Genomic DNA, 10,271 nt, shown 5'->3' with positions numbered 1-10,271 from the left:
GCTGTAAGTCTTCTCCAGCAAGACAGCTCACACACAGCAGCCTGTCCTCTAATTCTGCAAGGTTCTCAGAGGCCTGCTAAGAGAGCAGAGGACTTGTGACTACTTATGCTCACACCTACCCATGCGCAGTTGGGCTTACCGAGCTGTGAAAACAGGCAGCCACCCCCGACCTGGGACAGTGCCTGAACTCGGTGACATTTGTGGAGGGCAAATAACTTGATGGAGCCCAGCTGAGTTACCACAGGCTTCTTGTGACTGTCACCAAGATCAGCATCTCCCTTTAAACCGATAATCTGTTGTGCTTTGCCTTGCTTGTCATCTTAAGTTATCTGTGCACACAACTGATGAGAGCATTTAAAGAGCCCGTTTTGCAAACTGATAGCGTATCTCGGAGGAAGCAGTTGCAAAATGTTCTGCATCCCCGTAGGGATCCTGGATAAACAGTTCCAGTAAAACAAATACATCTACCCGTCTCACTTGCCATTAGGCAATGGATATGTGTCAGGCCTAGGTTTTGCCCATTAGCTTCCCTAAGTGCTGTGCAAGATTTCAGGTTGAATTCTCGTAGTGCTTCAGCCAGTGCCTTGTACTTTGAGGGTTTTGCAGAGGTGGAAAGGAAAGTCTGACACTAAGAAAAATCAGTCACTGTGGTCTGCTGCATTTCCTAGAAAAGACTGAAGGGGCCAGTCTATGGCTCAATCAAAGCTGGCAGAGCTAATTGTCTTGCTCACAGGGAAAGAACAGCCGGAATTCGAGTATCTTTATGTAAAAAACCCATCCCACCTCATTTAACTGTCTAAAGCTTTTACAGTCATCCCAGACTGTGAACCACAAGAGCCGGTTTGTGTCTATCAGTTGGTTAGTCAAAGGAAACAGGGTGCATTTTAGAGATTCCATTGTCTCTTCATTCCCACGTTTATTTGTCTTCCTCCACAGAGGCCTGAAAGTGATGGATAGTTTGTTGACTTCTGAACCTGAAGATAACTTTTTGAGTAGTGTCCCATGTTGGAGGAAAACCATGTAAAGGGGAGCAAAAAAGATTTCAAAGACTTTGTGCAGCAGAGGATGGCAGCAAGCCATTAATTACGTGCAAAGGAATAGTTACAGATAGATAGGCTTTTTATTGTATTTTTTTGCAAGTTGAGCTATTGATGTGAAATGAATAGCTGCTGCAGAATGACTGCAACCCATGTAACCAACTAGGATTTTACAGTCTTTGTACAAAGATATTTTAAAAGATTAACACAGCTTTGGTAGAATACATTAGCGTGCTGGGATAACAGGGCTCTCTGGAAAGCTTTGGAAACTTCTTCCCAACCCCTCGTCAAATTACCTCCAAATTCTTATTTATTATTACTCAGAGAGCACATTAAGTGCATACTGTGCATTGTAACAAAGCCAGGGCCCCTGCCCTGAAGATTTTACAAGCCTTAGGTCTTGATCTAATACCTATTTAAATCTGTGGGAGTCTTTGCCTTGACTTCAGTGTGGGTTGGATCAGATCCTGGTACAGCATTTCATGAGACTTAGCAACAGTTCTTGTTACACTCTAGTACACCCAGATAGCTCACAGCAAATTCATGGCTGAGCACTTCCTATCCTGGGTAAATGCAACCCCAGTGGGTGAGAGAACAGAGGATGGAAGGATGGAGGTAGCTGTGCTGGTTTGCTGCTATTTTTTTAGCACCAGGTTCAGCACATACGCATGACACACCAGGCTAGAATTCCGTACCCATGCTCTCTGCCTGAGCTTGAGCTGTGCAGCCAGCTCCTGCCTGGAAATCTCACAGGATGCAATCCCCTTTGTATTCTGCCCCAGCCACCTTCCAAATAAAAGCTGTGCATATACAGCCTTAGCTCCAACTGATGGAACTATCTACTTTGACTCACTCTACCTTACCAATGTGGGGGTAATTTACAACCCCTTTTCTGCTACCACAGCACCAGCTCTACAAGTATTCAGCCTGTTGTGGACACTTGCGTGTCCTCTTTTGGAAAGGCTGCTTGTGTATAGTTTTGCTTCAATGCAAATGCTTTAAGACTCAGTGCAGAGAAGTAATTAAGTATATGCTTGACTCTAAGTTCATGAATGATCTCTGAATCTGCGTCTTTGTACTCGGAACAAAACTCCTTAAATAAAGGAATAGCCTGAATGCCAGCAGCCCAGCTGTTTTTAAACAACCGTCCAATAACAAACCCAAGACCATTTCCATTGGTAGAAACAAAAGTTGGATAAGGAGGCTGATTCACTGTCTGGCTTCTGGAGACATTTTATAAATAGCTGTGAAAAAAACACAGGAGGTTTTTATTATTATTGTTATTAGTTGATAAAACATGTTGACAGAGTCCTTTTCAGGATTGTAACTTGGGGGCAGCATGTCTTTTTTGGACAGCAGACACATGGCAAACAGTTTATTTGCTGAAGAAAGCCAGATGCTCTGTGTCCTTGGCAGGCTATTTGTAAGATTAAGGAAAATCAAGCTAGTGACTAGAGTGTGGTAAATAAGTTAAATAAATAAATAAATAAAACGGTTGCACTGCCCTCAAGAAACTCTTCTGTCCTTTTTGTCAGGACAGACAGTTTTCAGCCACTTTTGTCTGCAGTGTGTGGCTGACAAGGAAGAACAACCCACCTGAGGGGAGAAGCGTTTCTTGTTTGTCCTTCCCAGCACAGTGCTGCTGCATGAATGAGCTCAGACACCTCTCTAGGCTCTTGCAGTGTGTCCCAGGGAAGATTTATGGGTTTGGTGCTGATCAGCTGAGCAGCTGAAAGACACACGTGAAAAAGAATACAAGGACCAGGAACATACGTGCCAAAGCATCCTCCATCAAGCAGCTGCCCTGCCTGACTTGGAAACCATTATGCAGCAAGCAAGCCACCTCTGGCGAACCTCTGATGGATAATAACCAGGCGGTCGGGAGCAGGAAAACAGGAAATACAGTGTGACTCTTGCATGCAGGGCTTGATCCATAGCTGGCACAGATCAGCCATAGGAAGAAGAGACTTTGTATAGACTGAGACCAGCTGAACTTCAGAATTGCCAGTAAAATAAAGTAGTTCTGCAAATAAACAGATTATTAGTGAGGGAAAAAAACAGAGATGATAAAGCTTGTGTTGTTTATCCTTTAAGCAGCTGGTCTTTTCATAATTTTTCTTCAGCAGATGTTTGGGCCAGCATGGCTTAAAAGATCAAGATATTGCACTGCTTTCAAGCTGTATCAGGGAGGGGGCAGAAGTGCTGTAAAATATTCTTCGGGCCATTTGAGTTTATGAACCGATGAGCTAAAGAGGCATCGCAGTAGATCTTTGAATGCCAGTCTGATGCCTCTGAATTGCATATCCTCTTACACCTACTGTGCCTCTAAGTGTAATGTTACCTTTTCTTTCATCAGTCTTCCTCCTCAAGCAAAATACTGACACTGCTTCAAATACCATTAAGATAATTCCTCTGTCACCCATCCCTATGGAAAAAGGAATGTGGGGAGAGGATTCCCTCACTTGCTGCTTTTTCCTGTGTAGGCCCTACAGGTGACAGTGCCTGAACATCTTCCAGTAAAGCACTGCCAGCATCATTAATGTCATTCTCTTCCCCTCACTCCCTTAAGAGACTTCTGTGCACAATGAAAGTGTCATGGGAAGTGAGAGGACTCAAGATAAAAGGCAACTGTCCCTTGTCATGGCAGCTACACTCATTCATGCCAGGCTTCTTTTCCTCTTGTACTAGTGCAAGGGAGCAGCAAGAAGTGAATTACTTTAGTGTCATCACACAAGGGTAAACCAGAAATGGAGTTTTAAATTGTTTTTGTTAGTTGAGTAACATGAAAAGGTTGGAATAGTTTTTGATTTAAACAAAGAATTCCCTTCCCTGCTCAGCCTGCTAGAGCCAGATGGAACAAAAGAGAGAGAGTGATGTGTGGATAGTGTGTTACATGGTGAGCTGAGGAGCTGCTCAGTACTGCCTAAATCTCCCTACAGGATAGAAATTTAGAAAAAAAAAAAGTGCAATGCCAATGTGATTTGAGCCTCTTTCTCTGGAAGCTCAGACTCCCTCCTCCTTCCCAAATAAGAGATCTGATCTGATTTCCCTCCCGGGAGTGGGTGGAGACTTCCCTGTACCTCTTCAGGTCTGGGAGGGTCAGTGTGTGATCTCTTGTCACTGAGGATGACAGCAGGCAAATAAGGCAATGAACACTATGCATGTGTGGGAGAGAGATGCTGGTGGCTGAAGACCTTGGAAAGGCCTTGAATCTTTTGAAAAGTCTATTTCTAATGACTGTAATATTCTATTATTATTCAGGGGAGATATAATTAGGACACTGATTCTATTTTGAGATTGTTTTTGTCTGAGTATTGGTTTGGACTGCAAACCAGCACCTTGGCAAACTCATGCTTTTGTGCATTATGGGAGAGCAATCCTTGGCTGGACCTGATGGGATTAGAGTTAACCTTGACCAGAGATGCTCAACCACTCAGCTCCAACTGGACAGTCAGTGGAGTTTTGGTGAGGCTACCACCGTTTTGTCTGAGGCTAAAATGCTTTCCATTGCTGCAACCAAAGGCTAGGGATTATGTAGCATCAGATAAAAGAATACAAATGGTCAGATGTTGGGATTTCAAAGTGTGTTTAACATGACACTTTAAAAAATGTGCGTGCTATTTCATAGTTTCCTCTGAATTGCCCAAGTCTAATCTGGTGTGGGCAGTGTTTTCTTTAAACTGTCTCCCTATAATAAACCCATCCTGCATAATCATGTACCAGACTATTTATTCCCGGGGACAGCTTGCATCACACATGAAAGAATTCAGTAATGACACTTGGATGGAGTCCTGTGATTTATGGAGGAAAAGGTCATGTTCTGTGCCTGCCTCAGCAGTGGGTGGCTGCAGCCTTGGGTAGCCTGGCGTTGGGCAGCTGGGCTGCCAGTAGATAGGGGAGTGTGCCTGACAGCCAGCCACACTGCTCTTGTCATTGCTGCAGAGCTGGGGCATCCTGCTCCTTGCTTCAGGCTTTGTTATTTATATCACTCTGTAAATAAACCCGCTGCCTTTCCTTCTGATAAGTAGTGAAGAAACAAGTGCAAGCTAACATGAATGGGGGAGCCAGTGGGAGTATCGTGCTGTTGATACACACTGGTATCTTCGTCCCTTCCGCTACGAGAGGCAGAAATTGGTGGCTGGATTTTGTTTTCCTTTCTGGAAAGTGATAATTTTTAATTCCCAGTCTTACTCCCTCTCCATCCAGCTCCCATATGCCTTGCCAAGTTTTGCTTTCAGACGTTCTGGAAACGCCCTCACGGCAGCAGGAAAGCTGCAGGGCTGCCAGCCGTGCTGTGCCTCATGCCCGGCTGAGAGCCCCTCTCCAACCCCTCCACCCTCTCAGCTGGGTGCTCCTTGGCTCTGCAAAGCAAAACAGTGTCTTTACTTCTCCCCTTCCCTCTGCATCTCCTTGTACCTATTATTTTCTCATTCTGGGAAATGTAAGTAGCACTGTGATTTTGTTTCCTTGTGGTACGGGCATTTCATTTGAACTTTATTTGACTGTTCCATGCATGTAAACTTACCTTGTAGACACACACCTCCTCTTTCCTCCTGGTTTTTTTAAGTTGTTTTGTTTTGTTTTGTTGTTTTGTTTTGATTTTTTTTAAGGAAAAGAGCAGGTTCATCTTTAGGAAAAGTTTGGGTAGGAGGAAGAGAACAGAGCTTAGTGTTATAAAAAAAATTAAAAGAGAAAAGGTACACTCTCTAGAAGTGCTATATATGTCTGCATGTTGTACTGTGGACAGAACAGCAGGTCCTACTGAAAAAAAAATAGCACTGTGGAGTTCTATGTTGACTGGGCATTGCCAAGCCCAGATCAAATGTGGTAAATGGAGAAGGCTAGAGGTTTTCTGTTTCCTTCCCTATACTTACTGCTGGCACTGCCAGTCATGCTTGCAGAGCATTTCCACCAGCAGTAAGGAGTCTGCTGGTCACAGTTCATGATGGCAATCCCCTTTCCTTTGCATTTTGGAATTGACTCTCATTACTTTTTTGGCAGCAAAAATTCATGCACCAAGCATGGTAGGTACTGAATACTCTCACAGGAAGTCAATTTTTTACAAAGTCACTCTTCTAAGTAGAAATGAACTTCCAGGGGGAGAATTGATCCTCTCAGTTATCATCTGTGGGGATGAAAAAACCCATACTTGGTTTTTAGCTCTGAACTGATTTATGTATGTTTTGTGTGTGTGGTCTAGACACCCATACAATTTCGTCACATAGCCTGAGTCTCCCATTATTTCACATTTAAGTCATGCTCACAGTCTTCTGGCCTTTCCTCAGCAATGTTTATAACTTGCCACCTAAAAATGATAAAAGTTTTAGAATTGGTTTTCTTTTCTCCCTCACTGCTAGACTACCTGATGGAGTACAGTCTTGCCATCACCTTATAAATCAGCTGTTCCACAGGGTAAAAGGGACTGTGCAGAAAATTACTCTGAAAAATACGAAATTATCTATGCCTGAAACAGCTGGGAAGACTGCTAATATGGAGTAGGGAATTTTAAGGAAGGGAATCAGTGAAGGGTTAGATATATCCTCCCTCCTGTTCTCAAACACTCGCTGATGCTTGTCAATACAGAAATGACATCTTGGAGTTGTCATGCATCTGCATGTGGCCACTGACTGCTGAAAAGCCCTCTGTGGGTTGTGTGTGACAGTCCTTCAGAAGTGTGACAGTGGAGTGTGACAGGCCTTCAGAAACCCCAGGCAGAGGAGACATTCCCCTGTGGTTTCCTGCTGTTGCAGCTTTTTAAGGTAACCAACTCCCACCTGGCCCAAGCCCTATGTGGAAGTGGAGGAGCAGGGGGTCTGTGGCTGCCTGGCATGCTATTCCTGTGCCCAGCTCCATGCTCTGCTCCACCACATTGCTTTGAACTTCAATCCTACTTTCTCTTTATTTTCTCAGTGATTGAGTTAAGGGCGAGGATTTAAGCTAGTTGGTTTAAATTCAAGCCATATGAGACAGAAGTGATTTTCTTGGACAGGAAAAATAATCTTAGGGAGTTTATAGGAATTACAATTGCTCTGTATTTTCATGGGGTATGAACACAATTTGTCTCTCTACTTCTCAATCTCAATGTCTTATTGGATTTTATTGGATTAACTTGTTGTTCTTGGAATTTCCATGTACTGGCAAGGCCTCAGCAAGCCTTTTTTCACATTTGGTTAGCCTGGAGATTGCAGCCTTTCTTCTACAACATGAAATTGCTTGCACAGATGATCCCCTGCTCATCATATTCTCCTCTATGTATTTAATTCAAATCCATTTTTCTCTATCTATATTTCAGTCCTCCTTGGACCCGAGATGAATTAAGCAGAAACCCTGGACAAGACAGACACAACCAGCCACAGGAAGATACTATTAATGTTGTTTGCTTACAAGCAGCAGTTCCACAAAGATCTGGATGTTTTGTCGTGGAACTTGCCAAAAACAAGAATGCTGCAGTGGCGCACGGCTTTGGGGGTTTTTTTATGTAGAATTAAGTACCCAAGAGAAGTCTCTGGAAAGCCTTTCTACTTTCCCAGTATCATAGGGTAGATGTATCTGGTCATTTTTGTAGAAAATGCCACACCCTTACACCGGTGTATCCTGAGCACAACACCAGCCTGATGCAGAGTGGCTGCAGTGTGGTCCTTCCCCCATGTCTGTACAACAGAATGTCTATAATTCTTTGCACAGAAGTCAGATCCTTCTAAGACCCAGACATTCATATTTCCATCAAAATCTGAACAGTGGGTTTTTTCCATCAACAGTTTCAGGCTATTAGTCTCAGCTGTGAATGAAAAATTCATCAGGCGAAGGCTAAAGAAGTCACACCTGTCAGCCTGACTCACTGTTTATCTCCAAGATTTTACTTTAGAAAGTATAAACAGTAGAATATTTATTTTCCTTCCTGCCATCTATGAGCCATTCAGCAATTTGAGTGTGCTCACACACAGCTTTCATGAGCCAACCTTAATTGCACAGCAACGTGCCATAAAAACAAAGATTAGGCATTATTATCTAGGAACCAATTTTACATTTTTCTCCTCTGACTTGAACTGTTTAAAATACAGGGCACTATCTCATTTTGGCTGTACATAAATATCTCAGTTGTCAAAATGCCCTTACTCAACCAGCCAACTTTTCTTAGTGGTTGAAAATCATAGTGTTTAATTGTGTCAACTGAGGTGAAAAATGTTATTGGTTCACCACCTGGCTGCACCATATAGTTAAAAAAAAGTTAAACACAGAATGTGGAATTTAAGGGGCTAGAAAAATATTTTACCCATTAACAAATGAATATGATGCAAAGACAGAAGGAAGAAAATAGACAGACTCTGTGTTTTCTTTACCCAGGTGCATTCTTGTTTTCTCCATACTAGTTGGCTTTGAATCTTCCAAAGACTGTGTAATTAAACGGGGTGTCATAGAGGCCCAAGGCATCAGTAAGAAGCTTCTGACAGATTTCTATAAGCTTTTGATTTGTCTGTGACTGCAGAGTCTTGAAATTATTCAATAGTCACTGTCACCTAATACGGGCAGAATTAACAAATAAAAAGCATGATGGACCAACATGAAATGTTTCTGGGCTCAGTATTTACTGTAATTTTGGTCACCTCATCTGTCTTACAACAAAGAGTGAAGCTGTTCACTGCAGAGCTTCATAGCAAACTGCTTGGGTACAGGAAAAAAAAAATTAAAATCACCCATTAAGTTTTAGCGCCCGCTGACTGCTCTCTGTGCTGGACAAAATTTTTGGCAAGTAGTGCAAGCCATCTGCTGCTAGGAATAGGTTCCAAGGAGGTGGTTTTTGGTTTATGGCATTTGAAATCCCTTTTGCATAACTCTTCATCAGTGAAGAGTGCAAGCGTGGCATTAGCTCTCCGATAGGAATCTGCCAGACAGAGAGCTCGGAGGACCAGACAAAATGGGAACACATTATCCTGTATCAACTGTCATTTACAGAAAGCAGATTACCTTCTGTGTCATGCACGTACAGTGCTATGGGGTTTTTATCAGGAGAAATATTAATAAGGATGTTTTCAGTAGCTGAGCTACCTGAAATCTCTCTCCTTTGTCCGATATGGATGTAACCAGAGATGCAGGATCTAGCAAGTTTAAGGTGAAAAGGGACAATTGGATCCATTAGTCTCATCTCCTGCTCAGTGTAGGCTGTGAAATTTCACTCAGTGACCCATACTCTGAATCAAAATACTTGCCTTAAACAAGAACATTTTCACATTCAGGCAAAAAGTGCCTTTTATGTGAGAGGCAAATGGTGGGACAGACTGAGATAAGTACAATGTGCATTACGGTGGATATAGCTGGATGAAGTACACACTCAACTTCTTCACAGTCTCTTCTGGTAAGGTGGGAACATTACTAGGACCTTGGGTAATTTTCAAATATGGACCAAGAAAGCTGTTATCTGGTGGCAAGGTAAGGAAAGTGAGCTGTGATATGAGGCTCTTTGGCCAAGAAAGGTGACTTAAGGAGCAAGTATTGATTCCTGGACTCCATCAAAAGTCTGTAGTGATGCTGTGCTGTGGAACTGAGAAGAAGGTGAGACACCAGGCACAAGTGAAATGCCTACAGCCAGGCTGCTTGTTTACACTGTTCCAAGCTATGTAGCCACAGGTCTGTGTACAGAGGGGTCAGTGGAGAAACAAGACATGAAGTATATGAATTGCCATGAGGGTGGTTGTCTCTCCTGACCTTTATTTTTTTTCATTAGGATCCACTCAGACCCTCCCTATTTTGCTAAAGAGCTTTAGGGACTACTGAGATGGTATTCAGAGAGTGCTGGCCAAACTTTTTGTATTTGGGCTCACAGTGGGCACCAGTCTGTGCTCATGTCTTCACAGCTGCCCTCTTCTGTGTGCCCAAGGAGCCTGTCTGTGGGAGGGGACTGCCATGGTGGTCTGGCTAGCCAGAAGGGTTAGCCCTGGCTTGAGTGTGCCAGCAGACAGCCTAGTGATGTGCAGGGTCAGAGATGTTGTCTCAACTCTTTCCTTTTGTAAAAGAAAGACATTTTACTTTATATTTCCCTGACATCTTATTGGTAATTTCTTCACTTCCTGACTTAAGTTGCCTAATGCTGTTGTGCCAGCCCAGTGGAACAGAAATCTTATTTTCCAGTCCTAAGGCTAGGTTTGCTGTGAAATGAAAATACATGGACCAGCTTTAGCTTTAGAATATTGTGCTAGTAACAATTCACTGAGCTCTGGCATTCTGCTTGGTCAAAGG

Source organism: Chaetura pelagica, unplaced genomic scaffold (assembly GCF_000747805.2).
Source record: "Chaetura pelagica isolate M959 unplaced genomic scaffold, ChaPel_1.0 scaffold79, whole genome shotgun sequence".
NCBI lineage: Eukaryota > Metazoa > Chordata > Aves > Apodiformes > Apodidae > Chaetura > Chaetura pelagica.
The sequence above is the reverse complement of the archived record's forward strand: the minus strand, read 5'-3'. Positions refer to the sequence as shown.